The sequence below is a fragment of the Scyliorhinus canicula genome, chromosome 9 (genome assembly GCF_902713615.1).
Source record: "Scyliorhinus canicula chromosome 9, sScyCan1.1, whole genome shotgun sequence".
In the NCBI taxonomy this organism is placed as follows: Eukaryota; Metazoa; Chordata; class Chondrichthyes; order Carcharhiniformes; family Scyliorhinidae; genus Scyliorhinus; species Scyliorhinus canicula.
In genome coordinates this window covers 145,843,053-145,865,311 of record NC_052154.1, presented here as the reverse complement: position 1 = coordinate 145,865,311, position 22,259 = coordinate 145,843,053, and the positions used below count along the sequence as shown (strand labels likewise).

The 22,259-nt window shown below is 45.0% G+C and overlaps 1 protein-coding gene across 2 annotated transcripts in view; it reads right to left on the bottom strand.

Annotated features, from left to right (window-relative positions):
- The window catches only part of immp1l (inner mitochondrial membrane peptidase subunit 1), a 202,684-nt gene that overhangs the window by 175,517 nt on the left and 4,908 nt on the right, over window positions 1-22,259 (bottom strand). For both annotated transcript variants that reach the window (XM_038807873.1, XM_038807872.1), the window contains exon 2: window positions 6,524-6,566. The gene's annotated coding sequence lies outside the window, so the exon portion shown is untranslated. The remainder of the gene's footprint in view (window positions 1-6,523; window positions 6,567-22,259) is intronic.

Here is a 22,259-nt window from a genome sequence, read left to right as displayed (position 1 = left end):
CTCAGCGCCGTGAGGCAGCTGTGCTAACCACTAGGCCATCGTGCTGCCCCAACCTCCTCTTTCTTTGACAGCTTCAGCTCCAGCTACACAGACTAAGGAGGGTGGCACTACCCCACAGCAGTACCTCAAAAGCAGGCCGGGCCCTCCAGAGGCCACCCACCAAGGTTATCACAGACAACAGCAGGCTGCCTCCACCTCTGCTGTGGATTCATCAAGACATAGTAGCAGGATTAGAAAGGTTAAGATCATCCAGTTGTGTAGCGTGGGCACAAGGGTTAAGCACTTGTAGATAGCTTGCACCTCTGTAGAGAAACATACTTATTGCACCTCTTCATCTGGCTCCATGTCCTCAAGAGATGTCTTCCTGTAGTGCTGACCAAAAGACTTGATTCCTGTACTAGAGGAAGGCTGGGTGCTCAGCCCAGAGCTTCCTCGATGTACTTTGTGCAAGGTTGCTAGCATATCCCCTCAGAGACTGAACACATGTCATGCCTGTTTCACGTAGGGAATGAGAATGTCTCCCACAAATGTACAAGGCCACCATCGTTCATCCCAGTCAAATGTTCTCTCTGCCCATTTTGCACTGCAGCTTGTCCCTATATTCTATTAGCCTCAGCCCCCTGCGACACTGAACCTGAAGGGTTTAAATCACCAAGGATTATCTCAGATGAGGAGACGTGGAACTCTTATGTACGACACCACCAGATATGATCCTAGTCATGGAGTAAGTAAGTGAGCTGCCAATAGTAGACATTCACATTAGATCTTCGAGGATCTTTGCACTGTCCCCACTGCAAGTAGTCATTATCCTCCTACAATGTTGGAACTATGGGTAACTACACTCTCCCCATGACACAAGCCTCATCACTAAGTGTGGCACTGCTAGCAGGCAGGCAGGCAAGAATCCATGAGATGAGAGAGAACCATTCGATCCAGCTTCTGATCCAAACAAAACAGAAAACCAGATGAAACCTTCCCTGCCCTGCAGAGCATTCCAGACCGATCTGCACCAATCAGTGAAGGCCCAGCAATTTTAAAAAAGCTCATTTCTCGCCAGCCAAGTCCATCAAGAGGTGTCAAACAGCTCATCCTGCTGGAGTTTCCCATTTTGAAATTAAAGATGAAGTTCATCTTAAAGGCATAGGTCCCATTAATTGTCCATGTTTAAAAAATGGAAATGGCAAAATGACAGACTTAAAAAGGGAAAACACAAGGGACAGACTGGGATTAACAGGAGGATCCTTATAGCACAGTGGAAGGCACCCTACATCTGTGGAAAGTTAGACTTTTTTTTTAAATAAACAATTTTATTGAGGTAGTTTTTGGCATTATAAACAGTTACAGACATCATCAGAAAGAAAGCAAAAAAGGCAAAAATGTGCAAGCATCCACGTACTTTCAATACTTCCATCGTAACATATTGCACAAGCCCGCTCCTCTTCCACCGGTACTACCCGCCTCTACTCTACCCCCCCCCCCCTCCCCCCTGCTGACGCTCACTCTCCCGCAAAGAAGTCAATAAATGGTTGCCACCTCCGGGTGAACCCCTGCACAGATGCACAGATCCCCTCAAGGCGAACTTAATTTTTTCCATCCCCAGGAAACTCGACATGTCCGCAAGCCACCACTCAGTCTTCGGGGGCTTTGAGTCCCTCCACGCCAACAATATTCGTCGCCGGGCTATCAGGGAAGCAAAGGCCAAAACATCGGCCTCTTTCTCCCCCTGGACGCCCGGGTCTTCCGAAACCCCAAAAATTGCCACCCCTGGACTCATCACCACCCTTGTTTTTAGCACCTGGGACATGACCCCCGCAAATCCCTCCCAGTACCCCCTCAGCTTAGGGCATGCCCAAAACATGTGAACATGGCTCGCTGGTCCTCCCGCGCACCTAGCGCATTTGTCCTCTATCCCGAAAAATATGCTCATCCGAGCCACCGTCATATGGGCCCGGTGAACGACCTTAAATTGGATTAGCCCGAGCCTAGCACATGTCGCGGTCGAATTTACCCTACTCAGGGCCTCTGCCCACAGCCCAGGAAAGTTAGACATTTGCACAACACCCATGGCTGTTGCATCCTGATCGAAGTGGACAAAGTTGTGTGCCCTCGCGAGGACTACACCCATCACTCCTGGATGCACTTGTGTGCAGAGCTTGAGAGAACCCGTAAAAGGTCCTCTGTGGAGACCTGGGAGGAGCCAGTCGCGTAAAAGTGGAGTGCGGCTGTGATTTCCACACCACAAGCAGTGGATACCCTCCAGGTCTGCATGGCACCAAATCCTTAAGAAGGGTGCAAAAGTTCCTGCTTCAGAAATATGGTTTATGCTCATTTTCAGAAATGTCAGGCGCCCTCTGTCCACCCTGGATCTCGGAAAACGATAAGTGTTCACTCCCTGGGATACCACCTCTGTCTGTGGATCAGGTCCTGCCACCCCTCCTCAGGATTTTGCTCAATCCTCTGGACAGCCAGGTGTCATCGTTGATGTATTCTCTCCTCTCTTTGACCCAGAGGAATGATTGCCAGTTCCACAGACACCATCTCTCCCTAGCTCAAATCACTGCAAAAAGGAGGGGTGGCAGGACCTGATGACGCTTAGCATTTGTTTCCTAGGGCGCGGTGTTTGGCCAATCACCTTCGGGAGCGGTGTCTCAACAGCCATTTGCTGGCCACCATGTTTGGTGCAGAAAGATCGATTCATTCCAGGAATGATAACTTAAAATTTGCTTATCAAATAACCAAGCCCTATTTCTTACCAAGAAAGAAAAAATAAACAATAATTAAACTTTAACCCTAGCAATAACAGATTACATGCATGCAGTTTCTTAACCCTAACACACAAGTTCCCATTACACATCACTTCACTTCAAATGAACATACAGCTTTCATTCCACTTACACATTCAGGTAAAGGTGACACTTGCATTTCCGAAGCAATTTTTTGCTGTTAGCGAAGTTCTGTCAGACCCCTTTTCGAAAGCCTATCTCTCTAGAGTGACCTGTTTTGGTGTCTTTTCAAATCCTTCTTCCTCACCTGGTCAGGCCTAGGATTCTCTCTCTCCCTCTAAGCTCTGCCCAGCCCCTCAAACAAATGTTCTCTCCTGGGGTGTCCAGACTTGAACTCATTATCATTAGCTTCTCTGTTTGATTTCCCATTCTTGTTCATACAAAACAACAGAGCCAGGCTCTTGATATCCAATTAACCTCCCATTTACAGACAAGGGGCCATCAGACCCTGCAATGGGCCAATGGCCGGTCAGACAAGAGTCTGAAGGACAGTGGATCTCAAGTGAATCACCCTGGCTGAACAGGGGCATCTTTTGTATTTCCACTCATGAGTTGAAGTCTGAATGAGACAATGTAATTCGGGTCAGGTGTAGGCGTATCTCTCGGACGCTGTACTAGCGGTTTGTTCTTCACTCTGTTTCACCCCGAAATTGGCTACCCAATTTCCCAATATCTCCATCTTGTAATACTCACTGAATCTGGTGGTGAGCATGCCAAGGGTTAACTGTTGTGTGGCCATCACTGGCACTCACACACATCAGTGATGCTTTGGTGGGTATAATTGAGTGAGCAGTCAGAATACAGCCATATTAATTAATTTGCAAGTGAATGATCTCAGCTGCAACATAATGTTCATTACTGTCATATCTCACTATTAGACTTGCTCGTGTCAGTAATGAGCCTGATTTTAACACTTGGCTGCCTTCCCTCTTCTGGCCAAGAGTCCCCCCACCCCCCCGGTGCCCACTCGATTTTGAGAAAGCTGGTGCCACTTTGCGAGCTCTCCATTCACCTCCAAACTCCCCTCGGAGGTCAGCTCGCCAGGTGCACATCTTTTGAAAGCAGTCTTGGTTTATTATGTCACGTCATTATGTCATGTGGGTGGATTTTTAGATGTGGGGGGGTTGGAAATGTTGCTTGGTGGGAAATGCGGCCCTTCACTGAGGTGGGGGGAGGGGGCAAGGGGAAAAAAAAGACATGATCAGGGTGAGCTTTCCCACTGATGTGAAACACCATTTGGGCTTCCTGCGAAATTTTCTACTGCCATCAATAAACCTATCTGAAAAAATGGGAATAGAAATTCCTGGCCATGGTTTTGTCGTTTATCCCAAAAAATTGGAATGCGTATTGAAATTACCAGATTTGTTGACACTATGGGCTGGATTTTATGCTCCCCTGCTGACAGGGTTGAAGGTGGATGGATCATTCAGCCTGCCAGCTACATAGCCATCTACCTATACCCCACAATTCTACCAGTAGCAGGTATTGAGGCAATCAGCCCCTCTGCCAGCCAATTAAGGCCCTTAAGTGGACAATTAGTCCACTGGAATTAGTCCACTGGCGGCAGCAGAGGCTCACATCGTGCCCAGCTCATTAGTTCCCACGCATGGACTGCTGGTGGACACGGGAGGATCCCTTCTTCATTGGATTGGATTGGATTGGATTTGTTTATTGTCACGTGTACCGAGGTACAGTGAAAAGTATTTTTCTGCAAGCAGCTCAACAGATCATTCAGTACATGGGGAAAAAAGGGAATTAAACAGAATTCAAGAAAATACATGAGAATACATAATAGTGCAACACAATATATATAATGTAACTACATAAGCATTGGCATCGGATGAAGCATACATGGGTGTAGTGTTAATGAGGTCAGTCCATAAGAGGGTCATTTAGGAGTCTGGTGACAGTGGGGACAGGCTATATGCCCCACCCCTCAATAGGTTGCCACCCCTACGGTACCTCACAAACCCCAAACCACTGCACCTTTCTCTGCCCCCCACCTGCTATCATGGCACCCATCGAGACTCCCATACACATACCCAAATCCCAACCCAACACACCTGTCCGGAGGCTCTGGAGAGCTGCCAGCCTCTAATCCAGAAAAGCAGAAACCATCCCAAAGTCTATTAAAGTTCAATTGATCGTTAAATAGCTGAATGGAAGCCAATGTTCCCCTCAATAGGCTGCCCAGTGATTTTTTTAACTGGAAGGGGTGGGAATCTGGCACCTTGAATAATACAGTCCCATGACTGAGCTTTCGGAGAGATTTGCAGTTTATATCCACCTTTCAAGCACTAGTTTATATGCACCCTTCCAGTACTGTATTAGATGGAGGAGAAAGTGGCAGCTTTAATTGCGTTGTGTATTCTAGTCCATCAAGGTGACATACGTCGACACAGATATATTTTGGGCATTGCAGTCCCCAGTGATAGGCAGAGAGTGACACTAATGCATTCGGAGACTGCTATTTGATTGAGTCCTTTTATTCAAGGACTTGGGGAAACTGAAGGAAAATGTTTATGCAGGCATTTCAAATATAAAAAATAGACAACATGTTTACTAATTTATTTCGGAACTCTTTAATGTGTTTATTATGTTACAAGCCTTTTTAAATAGTACATCTTCATGTAACTTACATTTGACAGAAATTTCAAAAATATTTTGACTGACTTAATTTATTCTTCTTCCGTGTCTTGCTGTTTTATTAATAGCTGTCTACTCATTGCTAATTGTGTATTAGTAGTTTCCATCTCCTTGAACTTGATTGGTGGCTTTCATTCCAGCTCAGCAATTGGTGCCTACCTTTCGTTTGTGATTCACCGCTGATTATGAATATGACATTTAGCTCAATCAGATACAAGAGTGACAGAATGCATGCATATATGTGAGAAAATGTGCTACTTGAAATTTGACACACTGGAAAGCCATGTTACACATGATTCAACGCAATATATTCATAGATATACCCAAGAGGATAAACAAGAGGGTACAGTTTCCATTTGTTTATACTACTGGAAATAGATTAATTTGGGAAAAACCCATCCAAACCAGTGCAAACGATAGGCAAACTTTCCAAAATGTGAGTTATACCCAAAACTACACTCATACTAAGATTTTAAATTTCAATTAGTGCCACCCACCCCACATCCTGGTTGAAATTTCAAATTTCTGGCAAATTACACTGATTTCAGAAGGTTCTTCAAATTGCACTCATTTTCTTAGGGGCACATGCATCAACAGGAAAGTTTTAAAAAGCTTCTCATAACAAAAAAATCAGCAGTGAATCACAAAATGAAAGGCACGAATTGCTGAGCTGGAATGAAAACCACCAATCAAGTTCAAGGAGATGAAAAATAGTGCACCAAAATGAAACTATTAAATGGTTTTGTGTTCTCTTTAAAGTCACTTTCAATGATTTAACATTCAGCTATTCACAGAGGACTAGACACTTATTAAAATAACTTATTTGTGATGATAAACCCATCTTTAGCTGTACTAATAAAATTATCACTCTTACATACATCAAGGAATAGTTTTTAAATGAAAATCTATCCCATATTGATATTAATGTTATAATTTGAACTATTTGAAGTCTGAGAAAATCCAAATGCGATATTTGGTTTCAGAACTGCTAACTGCCAATATTCTCCCATTTTCCATGTTCCAATCCAAAATTGTATACAGTAACAATTGGCAACAGAAATAGTTAATTTTAAATAAGAGCATATTCAACTTACCAGTTCTGTATTTCCCAGTTGTTTGAAGTTAGAGGTTCAGTGGCTAATAATAACAAGATTAAAACAAAATAAATGCATGTTATTTTATATTCGTAGGAAGTAAACCTCTGGAATATTCTCATAACAAACTACGGATATTTCAATTGCAATTTGTAATACATTACTAAAAAAAATTCAGTACACCAAGCACTGGAAAGGCTATGCAGTCCATCTTGATTCTCAAAAAGATAATCTCCATAGAAATCATAGAATGCCTACAGTTCAGGAGACTATTCGGCTCATCGAGTCGGCACCCACCCTCTGAAAGAGCATTTTACCCCAGGGCCACTCCCTGCCCAATCCCCATAACCCCACCTAATCTTTGGACACCAAGGGGCAAGTTAGCATGGCCAATCTGCACAGGTTTGGACTGTGGAAGGAAACCAGAGCACCCGGAGGAAACCGACACAGACATGAGGAGAATTGCAAATTCCACACAGGCAGTACCCCATGGTCGGAATCAAACCCGGCTCTATGGAGCTGAGGCAGCAATGCTAAACACTGTGTCATTGTGCCACAACACCTTCTGAGGTGATCACATATTTGAGGTCTCTGTTGCAAATACACCATTGTGGGCACAAAACTATTTCCAAAACAAGCACAACAAAAATTCAAAGGAACAAATAATAATACAGCTTTCACTAGTAACAATTATCTGAACATAAACTGTTTGCACCAGCTACAACAACTTTTATTTTGTTTTGATACAATAAAATCTCCCTAGGTACACCCTTAATGCAGTTACCTCTCAAAAGGTGCCATAACGGAGATGGAATGTGGGTACTTATAAAATAATTCTCAGGGTGTGGATGTAACTGGCAAGGTGGATTTTTTTGCTAGAGCTTGTGATGGACCTTTTATTTGAACAGCTGCAGTCCATGTAGTGAAGGTGCTCCAGCAATGCGGTTATGTTGGGAGACGGAGAGAAATTTCAGGATTTTGACCCAGCGACGATGAAATAAGGAAGATATATGACCTTTGAAGGATGATATATGGCTTGAAAGTGATGTTTCCAAGTGCCTGGTGCCCTTGCCCTTTGAGATAGTGGAGGTCATGGACCTTGGAAGAGCTGTTAAAGAAGCACTGGCAAGCTGTTGCATTGCATCCTGTAAATGGTACACACGGCAGTCACAGTGCACGGGTAGTGGAGGGTGTGGTTTTTTTAAGGCGGCAGTTGGGCTGCTGATCATGTGGACTACTTTGCCCTGGTTAGTGTTCAGCTGCTTTGGGTGTTGTTCCAGCCACACCACTCCAGGCAAGTGGTGGGTATTTTATAGGTTTAAAAGACAGCCAAAAGCTCAAGCTTTTAAACAAAAAAATGATTCTGGTACTAAGCACCCACTCTACTCCAAAAACATATTATAACGCCGGTTACTTTGAAAAGTATTTAACCCTTCCTTTGTGACATGTGGTTTATTTCCACTTTTTGGCAAGCATAAAGAGAGACTAAACATTGAGGAAATCGAATGGGATTTATTCTCTCATGACAGCATACTTAGATTACATTATTGTCCCAAAGCAGATCAGTTGTACCGGCCTCCCCGAACAGGCGCCGGAATGTGGCAACCAGGGGCTTTTCACAGTAACTTCATTGAAGCTTACTTGTGACAATAAGCGATTATTATATTATTATTCTTATGAGGTATAAAAAGATTGTATATTTCAAAGTAAACTCCACGATAAAAAAGTTTAAACTTTACATTTTGAATGTTGTAAAGAGGTGCTGGTTATTGTAAATATCCTAATGCATGACATTAAGCATAAAATGGAAATATCAATATTTCGGAAGCTTTTAATAAAGAGGCCATATGCACGGATGTGGTCCGCAACCATATTGTGGTTCACTTGAATATTGTCTCCTTCTACAGTCTTCTGTTGCCCTTTCTCTATTGGCATGTTCAGAGTTACAGCCCAAGCTTAAGACTTGCTCCAGCTGAGGTAAGTGGCCGTTGCATCCCATCTATGATCTGGAACTGAAATCTTTCTTCCCGCCATTTTATTGGCCTGTTAGACTAATTTGTCCTCTTGGTAGGAGACCTGTGCCATCAAATAGCCTCAATCTTATTTTCGATGGCTTCATTTTCAGATCGCCATGTTAAGCTGCTTCACAAAGATCTATGAAGGTCACTATGTTGCATGACACTCCCGTGTCTATCTGACACATCCTCTGCGGTCATTATGGTAACAGTCACAAACCATTTGCCATCAATAGACTGGACTGTATCAACCTGCTGTATCATGTGACTCATCTGATGAAATCTCTCCAGTCGTCATCTGTCACATGTTTTGCTTTTTTCTAGCCAAGCACGTGTGTGCAACATTATGTCACTTCTTGCAGTCAAAACACCATGCTGGGCAGTCCTTATTTTCTTGTGCATGCTAACCTCTGTGCCTTTTGTATCCTGCATTTTGTCTGTGATTGCTCAGCTCTTTTGGCTTGGACTGCCTGTCAGCATAATGTATGCCGCGGTCTGCTCTGCCATACAGGTGTTCTAGCTGTTGTTTCACAGCTTCTGCATTTCGACACAAATTTATCACTTTCTTTAGTGTCAGTTCCTCATCTTACAGTAGACATTTTCTCACCAAAGGGGGTCTCTCATGCTCAAGGCAAATCTTTAATCAGGTTGTTTTATAGTTGTGCAAATTCACCTGATTCTGCTAACCCAGGGGTGGGCAAACTACGGCCCACGGGCCGTATGCGGCCCGCCAAAGGTTTTTATGCGGCCCACCAAGTTATTAAAAAAAAAAATTTTTAAAATTAAAATTTTTTTTTTTTTTTAAATTTTTAATTATTTTTTTAAGTTTAATGGGGGGGCAGGGGGGCTGTTGGGTTACTTACTGGTTATAGGGTGGATACGTTGACTTGAGTAGGGTGATCATTGCTCGGCACAACGTCGAGGGCCGAAGGGCCTGTTCTGTGCTGTACTGTTCTATGTTCTATATGAGGCGCCCAGAATCATAACCGGGTGAAGTAATTATTTTACTTAATATACTATGCGGCCCTTTAAAATTGTGAATTTCTGAATGTGGCCCTTGCACGGAAAAGTTTGCCCACCCCTGTGTTAACTGCATTACTACTGTGACGTACTGTTCAATGGTCTTGTTTTCACTCTGAAATCTGGTGTTTATTACATAACATTAATATGTAACATTAAAGACCACTGTACATCTTCACTGTGTTTCTGTGAGAGGTTTTTACTGAACGGGTCCCAAGATGTCTGCCTCCAGAGGCAACCAAATGGCTTAGTCACATGACTATGGAAAGCAAGAGGTGTTTAGGCTGGTGACATTTCTAAATCCAAACAGGTAAGTAATTGACTGAGGAATTTTTCTGCCTGGAGCAAAGCATGCAGTGAGCTCCCTGAGGGGTCAGTGTTCATACCGTTGCTTCTCTTGTTAGTTAATTGGCCCGGCCAAAAGGGAGTACAATATTGACGCTTGTAAAACCTGGCAACATAATAAATAATGTGCAGGATCATAGCAGATTTCAGGTTACAGGTCACAGGACGTTGGTGAAATGGGCAGATGCAACAGATAAATATGAAGTGACACACTTTGGGTTAAACATACAGTAAGGCGGCATATTCCAAATGGTACTACTTTATGGGAGTTCCAAGACCAAAGAGATGTGGAAAGTACATTTAGACATCCTTAAAGGACTGCAGAGAAAGACCATAAGAACAGTTAAGAAAATGCATGAGATAACTGGCATTGAATACAAAAACAAGTTAGTCATGCTAAATCTATACTAATGAATGGTTAGGCCCCAGCTGGAATATTGTGTACAATTCTGAATAACAGACTTTAGAAAGGATGGCCAGGTCTTTTGAGAGAGTACAGGGAAGATTTATCATGTTCCTCACAATCAGGGGCTACGGTGGAAGAATTAAGGTTCAAGTAGGTTTAATATAATACACTTCGTCATAACAACTAACCCACAAGAATCTGTCACCCTGAAGTGTTCCAACAATTTTGATGCTATATTTATAGGATAACCAATGTCACATGTTTAACTAGCAATTCGCTGAACAAGATTGTTGCCTTGCACGTGATTAACAGCACATTGACAAAGTCCCCTTTTTGCTTGATTTTTGAAAAGAAAAAAAACATTTCTTTTGAATCTAAACATAAATAAATGATTCCACATTTCTATGAATCCTTTAAACATGAAAAATTTGGATTACATACACAATATATATTTACTCCCCCTTTACCTTAAGATTACATAGAATCCCTATTGTACAGGAGGCCATTCGGTCCATCAAGTCTGCACCGACCCTCCAAAAGAGCACCCCTCTAGGCCCACTCCCCTGTCCTACCCCCATAATCCCATCTAACCTGCACATCTTTGGATACGAAGGGGCAATTTAGCATGGCAATCCACCTAACCTGTACATCTTTGGACTGTTGGAGGAAACCGGAGCACCTGGAGGACACCCACACAGACACAGGGAGAACATGCAATCTCCACACAGACAACCACTGGAATTGAACCCGGGTCCCTGGTACTGTGAGGAGACAGTGCTAACCACTGTGCCAACATGCCCACCCCATTTTAGGATTAACATGGATTACAAAGTACATTTTACTCTACAATGGTTTTAGTAACACAAAGGCCTTTTTAAGCACACAAGATGGTTGCGCAAAATACACTTCCACTCTGAACCCCAAGTGAATGTTTGTACATGTCTCTTCAGAATCCCGCCAAATGATGGTCACGCAAGAGCTTCGAAACCAGACTTTCAAAACACGCCTTAAAATCTTCTTTCAAGGGTACGGTGGTGCAGTGGTTAGCCCTGCTGCCTCACGTCGCCGAGGACCTGGGGTTCGATTCCGGCCCCGGGTCACTGGCCGTGAGGCGTTTGCACATTCTCCCAGTGTCTGCATGGGTCTCACCCCCACAACCAAAGATGTGCAGGGTAGGTGGATTGGCCACGCTAAATTGCCCCTGATTTGGAATTTAAAAAAAAATCTAAAATCGTTTCTCAGGATTATGCTTCCCCTTAGCGGTTTGCATTCCGAAATATGGTCCAGAATTTACAAATAACTCTTTGAACCCAGGCTTCCGCTCCAGTTTTAACAGCAAATTCAATCCAGGAATTTGCACCACCCCCTTGTAGATATCTATTGTCTTAACTGCTTTTATATAAACTCAAAAGATCCAGCCACCAACATCCATAGTTATTTTAATTCGTATTCCACAGATTATATTAAAATTTCACAAACCTGAAAGTCACTTCACATATCTTTCTGGCATCTTAGCCAGGTCTGTCTTTATTAAAGAGTTTCTGTCTTAGTACTTTTAACCTCAGACTTCTTGGAAACTTCTCTTTGCCTAATTTCCTTAACAAGCTGCTCTGCAGTGTTTTTTCAATCATTACTCCATGGTACGGCTTTTCTTCCAACAAACCCGAGAGGTGTTCCCTCTCAAGCCTTCTCAACTAACTGCTTCTCGCAGAGCTGTGAAAGCGACTTTCTCACTCTCTACCCATGTCGAACAGCAATCAAATTAGTGAAACTAAAACCGAAGTGCTTCTCCACCTTAAAAGGTCCCAGTTGCTAAGCAACACCACAGACCTCTCTGCTAGCCTATTTATTCTTTACACCATAGCCCCCCTTTGAGCATGATTGAAACACATTTGGAACTTAACAAACTCCCACACATACAAACACCTTTGTCCAGCATGAATTTAACTGTAGGTTTTACTCTTTCAGCAACTAATACAAATCTCTTAAAACTACCTTTGTTTTCCTAACAGAAGCATTCATTCTATTTTTCTCTGGACAGGTGCTGGCTGGCCTGCAGTGTGTTTCAGTATTTTATGTTCTAATTTCAATCATACTTAAATGCACTTCCAATCTATATAACAAGTTGCATTTATGTAGATTATTTAACATATCAAAACATTCCAAGGCACTTGCCTCCCATCCATTGACTCCATCTCCACCCTACCTTGGTACACATGACAATAAACAAATCCGACAAGTATATTATAAAGCAAAACTTGACACCAAGCCGCACGGTGGCACAGTGGTTAGCACTGCTGCATCACAGTGCCAGAGGAACGGGTTCAATTCCGGCCTTGGGTGTCTGTGTGGAGTTTGTACATTCTCCCAGTGTCTGCATGGGTTTCCTCTGTGCTCCTGTTTCCTCCCACAGCCCAAAGATGTGCAAGTTAGGTGGATCAGCCATGCTAATTTGCCTTTAAGTGTCCAAAGATGTGTAAGATAGGTTAAGGGGTTATTGGGATAAAGCAGTGCTGAGGCTTTTGGGTGGAATGCTCTTTCAGAGGGTTGGTGCAGACTTGACGGGCCAAATGGCCTCCTGTTATGGCAACAATAAGGCAAGAGGCCAAAAGGTTTGTTAAAGAAGTAACAACATCGTGACTCTGGAGGAGCTGGTGGGGAAGTGGAACTTCCCCCCGGGAACGCTTTTAGGTATATGCAGGTCAGGGCATTTGTTAAGAGGCAGGTGGTGGAGTTTCCGCGGCTGCCGCCAAGGGAGGTGCAAGATAGGGTGCTTTCGGGGACGTGGGTCGGTGAAGGAAAGATCTCGGCTATTTACCAGCTGATGCAGGAGGAGGAGGAGGCCTCAGTTGAAGAGCTCAAAGCGAAGTGGGAGGAAGAGCTAGGGGAAGCGATTGAAGATGGAACGTGGTCGAACGCCCTGGAGAGGGTTAATTCCTCCTCCTCCTGCGCACGGCTCAGCCTAATTCAGCTGAAGGTGCTGCATAGGGCTCACATGACAGGGGCAAGGATGAGCCGGTTCTTCGGAGGGGAAGACAGGTGCGGGAGGTGTTCGGGAGGCCCGGCGAACCACACCCACATGTTCTGGGCTTGTCCGGCCTTGGAGAGGTTTTGGAAGGGGGTGGCGGGGACTTTGTCGTAAGTGGTCAGGTCTAGGGTCAAGCCGGGCTGGGGGCTCGCGATCTTTGGGGTAGCTTCAGAGCCGGGAGTGCAGGAGGAGAGAGAGGCCGGCATTCTGGCCTTTGTGTCTCTAGTAGCCTGGCGCAGGATTCTGTTGCAGTGGAGGGATACGCGGCCCCCAAATCCGGAGGCCTGGATCAACGACATGGCTGGGTTCATTAAGTTGGAGAGGATGAAGTTTGCCCTGAGGGGGTTGGTACAGGGGTTCTTTTGGCGGTAGCAGCCCTTTCTCGACTTCCTGGCGAAGGGGTAGAGTGTGGTCGGTCTCAGCAGCAACTTGGGGGGCGGGGTTTGGGGATGGTTAGGGGGTTTGTTTTTGCGGCGGTGGGTTTGCTATGTTGTTATTTTCTTCTTTCTTGTATTGCTGTTGGTTTTTTGTTATTATTTATTTTGGGGTGGGGGTTGAGTTCCTTTCTTGTGTTGGTGTGGAAACACGCCTAGTTTGTTTTAAATTGTGGGGAGAAAATTTGTTATTGAAAAACTTGAATAAAAATTATTTTTAAAAAAAAGAAGTAACAACATCTTAAAGTTGGAAACTTCAGTAAAAGCAAAATACTGATGATGGAAATTTGCACCGAGTGCTGAAGTTGGTGCATTTGAGTGTTACAGTGAGAGTTTGGTGACTGAGGGAGTATAAGGGTTCATTTTTATCTAAAGTCTAGTCTTTCTTTTATTTAGTTAATTAATTTAAAAGTTGCTGTTTGGTTTGGAAGAAGGTGAATTTTTAATCAGCTGTAAACAAAGGTTCTACTTGTAGGTACTTGCAGCTGGAGCTTCTAAATTAGTTAATTGGATTAGGCCAGTTTTCAGAGGCTAGATTCGCAGTATGAAAGTGATCCAGTTACAGTGCAGACTTAGTTTGCACTGAGTGCTGAATTTGGTGCATCTGAGTGCTATAGTGAGAGTTTGGTGACTGAGGGAGTGCTGAATTTGGTGCATTTGAGTGCTATAGTGAGAGATTGGTGACTGAGGGAGTGCTAAATTTGGTGCATTTAAGTGCTATAGTGAGAGTTTGGTGACTGGTGGAGTTAGGTGAGGAGGGAGCAAGGTGCTCCTTTCATTTAATTTCCACAAAGAGCGAGAAGGGAGCCAGGAGTTTACAGAGGGTGCAGCTGACTGGGAGCAGAGTCGGAGGGCAGAGGTCCAGTTGGTCCACAGGGCAGCTATATTCTGTAAGGTAAGAGGGTATGGAGGCTAGGGCAGTTGCATGCTCCTCCTGTAGTATGTGGGTGGTGAGGGATATCACCGGTGTCCCCGCTGACTATACCTGTGGGAAGTGCACCCAACTCCATCGCCTCAGAGACCGCATTAGGGAGCTGGAGCTGGATGAACCTCGGATCATCCGGGACGCAGAGGGGTTATAGAGAAGAGTTACAGGGAGGTAACCACACCCAAGGTACAGGACAAGAGTATCTGGGTTACAGTCAGGGGAAAGAAAACGAACAGGCAGACAGTGCAGGGATCCCTCGTGGCCGTTCCCCTTCAAAATAAGTATACCGTTTTTGATGCTGTTTGGGGGGGGTGACCTACCGGGGGAAGGCCCGAGCGGCCAGGTCTCTGGCACTGAGTCTGGCTCTGGGGCTTAGAAAGAAAGGGGGGGGGGGGGGGGAGAATAGAAAAGCAATAGTAATCGGAGATTCAATGGTTAGGGGAATAGATAGGAGATTCTGTGGTCGCGAGCAAGACTCCTGGAAGGTATGTTGCCTCCCGGGTGCCAGGGATGTCTCGGATCGTGTCTTCAGGATCCTGAAGGGGGGAAGGTGAGCAGCCGGAGGTCGTGGTGCACATTGGTAGGAAAAGGAGTGTGGAGGTAATAAACGAGTTTAGGGAGTTAGGCTGGAAGTTAAAAGCCAGGACAGACAGAGTTGTCATCTTTGGTTTGTTGCCGGTGCCACGTGATAGCGAGGCTAGGAATGGGGAGAGAGTGCAGTTGAACATGTGGCTGCAGGAATGGTGTAGGAGGGAGGGCTTCAGGTATTTAGATAATTGGAGCGCATTCTGGGGAAGGTGGGGCCTGTACAAGCAGGACGGGTTGCATCTGAACCAGAGGGGCACCAATATCCTGGGAGGGAGGTTTTCTAATACTCAGGAGGGTTTAAACTAATTTGGCTGGGGAATGGGAACCGGATTTGTAGTCCAGCAACTAAGGTAGCCGATATTCAGGACACCAAAGCGTGCAGTGAGGTAGTGGGGAAGGTAACACTGACAAAGGAGAGTACTTGCAGGCACGGAGTTGGGTTGAAGTGTGTATACTTCAACGCAAGAAGCATCAGGAATAAGGTGGGTGAGCTTAAGTCATGTATCGGTACTTGGGACTACGATGTGGTGGCCATCACGGAAACTTGGATAGACGAGGGGCAGAAATGGTTGCTGGAGGTTCCTGGTTATAGATGTTTCAATAAGATTAGGGAGGGTGGTAAAAGAGGTGGGGGGTTGCATTGTTAATTAGAGATAGTATAACAGCTGCAGAAAGACAGTTTGAGGAGGATCTGCCTACTGAAGTAGTATGGGTTGAAGTCAGAAATAGGAAAGGAGCAGTCACCTTGTTGGAAGTTTTCTATAGGCCCCCTAATAGCAGCAGAGATGTGCAGGAACAGATTGGGAAACAGATTTTGGAAAGGTGCAGAAGTCACGGGGTAGTAGTCATGGGTGACTTCAACTTCCCAAACATTGAGTGGAAACTCTTTAGATCAAATAGTTTGGATGGGGTGGTGTTTGTGCAGTGTGTCCAGGAAGCTTTTCTAACACAGTATGCAGATTGTCCGACCAGCGGGGAGGCCATATTGGATTTGGTACTTGGTAATGAACCAGGGCAAGTGATAGATTTGTTAGTGGGGGTGCATTTTGGAGATAGTGACCACAATTCTGTGACTTTCACTTTAATAATGGAGAGGGATAGGTACATGCAACAGGGCAAGGTTTACATTTGGGGGAAGGGTAAATACGATGCTGTCAGACAAGAACTGAAGTGCATAAGTTGGGAACATAGGCTGTCAGGGAAGGACACAAGTGAAATGTGGAACTTGTTCAAACAGATACTACGTGTCCTTGATATGTATATCCCTGTCAGGTAGGGTGAGGTCGAGTGAGGAACCATGGTTGACAAGAGAGGTTGAATGTTGTTAAGAGGAAGAAGGAGACTTATGTAAGGCTGAGGAAACAAGGTTCAGACAGGGCGCTGGAGGGATACAAGATAGCCAGGAGGGAACTGAAGAAAGGGATTAGGAGAGCCAAGAGAGGGCATAAAAAGTATTTGGCAGGTAGGATCAAGGAAAACCCCAAGGCCTTTACACATATGTGAGAAATATGAGAATGACTAGAGCGAGGGTAGGTCTGATCAAGGACAGTAGTGGGAGATTGTGTATTGAGTCTGAAGAGATAGGAGAGGTCTTGAACGAGTACTTTCTTCAGTATTTACAAATGAGAGGAGCCATATTGTTGGAGAGGACAGTGTGAAACAGACAGGTAAGTTCGAGGAGATACTTGTTAGGAAGGAAGATGTGTTGGGCATTTTGAAAAACTTGAGGATAGACAAGTCCCCCGGGCCTGACGGGATATATCCAAGGATTCTATGGGAAGCAAGAGATGAAATTGCAGAGCCGTTGGCAATGATCTTTTCGTCCTCACTGTCAACAGGGGTGGTACCAGGGGATTGGAGAGTGCCGAATGTCGCGCCCTTGTTCAAAAAACGGAATAGGGTAACCCTGGGAATTACAGGCCATTTGGTCTTACTTCGGTGGTAGGCAAAGTAATGGAAAGGGTACTGAGGAATAGGATTTCTGAGCATCTGGAAAGACACTGCTTGATTAGGGATAGTCAGCACGGATTTGTGAGGGGTAGGTCTTGCCTTACAAGTCTTATTGAATTATTTGAGGAGGTGACCAAGCATGTGGATGAAGGTAAAGCAGTGGATGTAGTGTACATGGATTTTAGTAAGGCATTTGATAAGGTTCCCCATGGTAGGCTTATGCAGAAAGTAAGGAGGCATGGGATAGTGGGAAATTTGGCCAGTTGGATAACGAACTGGCTAACCAATAGATGTCAGAGAGTGGTGGTGGATGGCAAATATTCAGCCTGGAGCCCAGTTACCAGTGGCGTACCGCAGGAATCAGTTCTGGGTCCTCTGCTGTTTGTGATTTTCATTAATGACTTGGATGAGGGAGTTGAAGGGTGGTTCAGTAAATTTGCAGACGATACGAAGATTGGTGGGGTTGTGGATAGTAAGGAGGGCTGTTGTCGGCTGCAAAGAGACATAGATAGGATGCAAGCTGGGCTGAGAAGTGACAGATGGAGTTTAACCCTGAAAAGTGTGAGGTTATCCATTTTGGAAGGACAAATATGAATGCGGAATACAGGGTTAACGGTAGGGCAATGTGGAGGAGCAGAGAAATCTTGGGGTCTATGTTCATAGATCTTTGAACGTTGCCACTCATGCGGATAGAGCTGTGAAGAAGGCCTGTGGTGTGCTAGCGTTCATTAGCAGAGGGATTGAATTTAAGAGCCGTGAGCTGATGATGCAGCTGTACAAAACCTTGGTCAGGCCACATTTGGAGTACTGTGTGCAGTTCTGGTCGCCTCATTTTAGGAAGGATGTGGAAGCTTTGGAAAAGGTGCAAAGGAGATTTACCAGGATGTTGCCTGGAATCGAGAGTAGGTCTTACGAGGAAAGGTTGAGGGTGCTAGGCCTTTTCTCATTAGAACGGAGAAGGATGAGGGACGACTTGATAGAGGTTTATAAAATGATCAAGGGAATAGATAGAGTAGACAGTCAGAGACTTTTTCCCCGGGTGGAACAAACCATTACAAGGGGACATAAAATTAAGGTGAATGGTGGAAGATATAGGGGGGGATGTCAGAGGTACGTTCTTTACCCAGAGAGTAGTGGGGGCATGGAATGCACTGCCTGTGGAAGTAGTTGAGTCGGAAACATTAGGGACCTTCAAGCGGCTATTGGATAGGTACATGGATTACGGTAGAATGATGGAGTGTAGATTAATTTGTTCTTAAGGGCAACACGGTAGCATTGTGGATAGCACAATTGCTTCACAACTCCAGGGTCCCAGGTTCGATTCCCGGCTTGGGTCACTGTCTGTGCGGAGTCTGCACATCCTCCCCCTGTGTGCGTGGGTTTCCTCCGAGTGCTCCGGTTTCCTCCCACAGTCCAAAGATGTGCAGGTTAGGTGGATTGGCCATGATAAATTGCCCTTTGTGTTGGATGGGGTTACTGGGTTATGGGGATAGGGTGGAGGTGTTGACCTTGGGTGGGGTGCTCTTTCCGGGAGCCCGTGCGGATTGATGGGCTGGGTGGCCTCCTTCTGCACTGTAAATTCTATGATAATCTATGATTAAACTAGGACAAAGGTTCGGCATAACATCGTGGCCGAAGGGCCTGTTCTGTGCTGTATTTTTCTATGTTCTAAATCTGAACTAAAAACATAAATTGCTGGGAAAACTCAACAGGTCTGGTAGCATTTGTGGAGAAAGAAACCGAGCTAATGTTTGGAGTCCAATCAGTTCCACAGAAGAGTCATATTGAACGAAACATTAACTCTGTTTCTCTCTCCACAGATGCTACCAGGCCTGCTGCTATTTCCAGCATTTTCTGTTTTAATAAGAGTGGTAGAGAATTGGAAAAGTTTAGGGAGGGGACTCCAAGCCCATCAGCTGAAAGCTGCTCCACCATTAAAATCAGGCATACACAAGAGGCCAGAATTAGATGGTTACAGGTATCTAAGAGGGTTGAGAGGTTGGAGGAGATTTGAGAGACAGGGAGGGACGAGGACATGGACTGACTTGAAAAGAAAGGATGAGAATTTTGAAATCAAGGAATTGCTTGACTGCAATCCATTGAGCTCAAAAAGCACAGGAGTAGTGAACAAACAAGACTTGGGGCGAGTAAGGCTATGGGCAGCAGTGTTTTGGATGACTTGCAGTTTAAAAAAGGTGCAGAATGTGGGATGATAACCAGGAGCATATTAGAATAGTTAAAAAGCATGGATAAGGGTTTCAATAGCAAAATAACAGACCAGGTCAGAAAAATTACAGAGGTGGAATTAGGTAATCTTGGTGATTGTACAATTTTGAAGTTGGAAGCTCAACTCAGGACAAACATTGCTATTTAGCCTCAGACAGTTGCCACAATTTTAGTTTGCACTGAAGATAATGGCTTCAGCCTTTCCAAAGTTTCAGTGGCAGAGATTTCTCTTCATCCAGTACTGGATGTTCGATAAACAATCTGATGACAATGAAGGAATCAAGTGAGGTGGTGGTGAGGATGCTGTCAACATTCATGCGAAAATTCACACGGATTTTGGATGCAGTTGCCAAGGGGCAGGATGGAGATGAAAAATAAAGTGAGATTGGCAAGCATAGGTCCTGGAACACTGGGAATAACAATCAAGGAGGGACAACTGCAAAAGATTCTCTACCCTGAAGGAAAAAAATAGTTTTTTAAAAATCTCTTTATGTGATGTGGGCATCACTGGCTGGGCCAGCATTTATTGCTCATCCCTAACTGCCTTGAACCAAGTTGCTTGCTAGGCCATTTCAGAGGGCAGCTAAGAATTAACCATATTGCTATGGATCTGGAGTCTTATGTAGGTTAGACCAGGTAAGGATAGTAGATTTCCTTCCCGACAGGACATTAATGAACTAGACAGGTTTTTAATGACAAAATCGGCAATGGTTTCATGATCATTAGACTTTTAATTTCATGCTTTTTTTTTAAAAAAAATTGACTTCAATCTTCAACATCTACCATGGTGAGTTTAATAAGGACATAGGAATCCAATCCAAGTAAAAAAAGAACAAATTTTTATTTACAAACAGTATATTTACATTCCCCGGTAGACCCCTACTGGGTACCTCTCCGGTCAGTGCCTTACTGGCTGACCTTACATACTCTGGGTATTTGAGATGCCATGCGAGTTAACTCATACTCCGCAAAGAGTACGGGAAAAACAAGCATAGACCCTGTGCAAGATATTACATTCTCCCCCGCAAACTCTGAAGACCCACCTTGATGAGTGATGAGAGAGGAGGAGGAGGTGAAGAACGTCGGAGACTCTTCGGCTCTGTTAAGTCCTCATGGAGTTGATGCTCCGGATCAGTTGATGTATTTCACGCCAGTGACCGCTGTCGGCTCCAGGAACAACGTGGCAGCTGATCGTCAGGAGGCAGTTGAACCACAGAATCAGCGACCGAGACGTCAGAGGTCGGTGTCTCCATCTCAAGGTCTGATGAGACAACATTGGGCATGTTGACATTGAGAGATACTGAAGGCATCACAGCAGGCTGGTTCGGCAATGGAGCCAGAGGATCCAGGGCAGGCTTCTTTTGAGGCAGTTCATGATGGAGCAACTGTCTTGAGTGAATGTGATCCAGGTGTCATTTCATTAGTTTCCCCTGAACCCAAACTTGGTATGAGACTGGTCACATTTGACAGATGACACTCCTAGAGAGACACTGAGCAGTGTCGTTGAAGTTATGAACGGACACCGCGTCAAAAGGGGCAAAGCGGTGAAGAGGTCGACATTAAACTGGACAACACCCTTGTGAATCTTGGTTACGACTCACCTTCGCGCCGATGTCTGGCAAAATCAAACCCTACTGTGTACAAAGTCCATGACCCATTAATAACTTAGCGGCAGCTACCCCAGTTACTGCGTGTGGCATGGTCCTGTATGAATATAAAAATCTCACCAGTCTCATCTAGCCGGATGTCTTGTTTCTTGAGCCCCATTTTGCTGTCTGCACGGCCCCCTGCCAAACCATTGGGTGCCAGATGGTACAGGGTGGTGCGGACATGGCGAATCCAGTTGCTCTTCATAAATGCGACAAATCTTCACTCATGTAGGAGGGCCCGTTATCGGTCACGAGTACCTCTGGGATTCAGTGGGTGGAAAAGGAAAAGCGCAAATGCTCGATGGTTGACCGGGAGGTGATGTGTCGCTATCTTGTGGACCTCCAGTCAATTGAGTGGGCACCCACCAGGACAAGAAACATTGAACCCAAGAAGGGGCCAGCGAAAGGCGTGCACGAAGACCTAAGGGCGCACGGAGCACACCAAAGGATGCAAGGGCACCACCGCAGGGATCTTCTGGTGCTCCTAGCAGATGGAGCACTCCTGAGCCAATGTCTCGATATCCATGTCCAATCTCAGCCAGCAGATGCAGCTTCTCGGCAAGATCTTCATTTTGGACACTCCAGAATGAGTGTCCATTCTCCAGAATGTCTCTTGTGAAGGTCCTTTAATACGGCAGTCTGTCCCTTTGTTGGAACAACCCTGGTGACCTACAGGAGGATGCCGTGCTTAATGGTCAACTCCGACAATTTTGAAGAGAAAGCCTCAACTGCCCTGGTAGTTACCGATGCTGCCCACTGCATAGCACCAGATGATGCATCTTGGCAAGTTAAGGGTTGATCTGAGTCACCAACACACTATGCAGTGAAAGGTAGTGAGTCCATGAAATTCAGAACAACAATCACTTCAGCCAGTGTAGGAGGGTTCAACCTTCAGGGGAAGACAGCTCAACGCATCAGCGTGGACAATCTGGGACCCTGGGCAGTGTGCTAAAGAGTATTTGTAGGCAGCCAAAAAGAGAGCCCGGCACTGAATCCTTGCATTCGCTATGGGCGGGACTACCTCGTCCTCGCGGAAGAGGCCGAGTTGGTTTGAGATGTTAAAAAAAAAAGGCAGCCACAGAAGTATTGGTCAAATTGTTTAACCAAACATGACCACCAGACCCTCTTTTTCGATCTGGACATACTT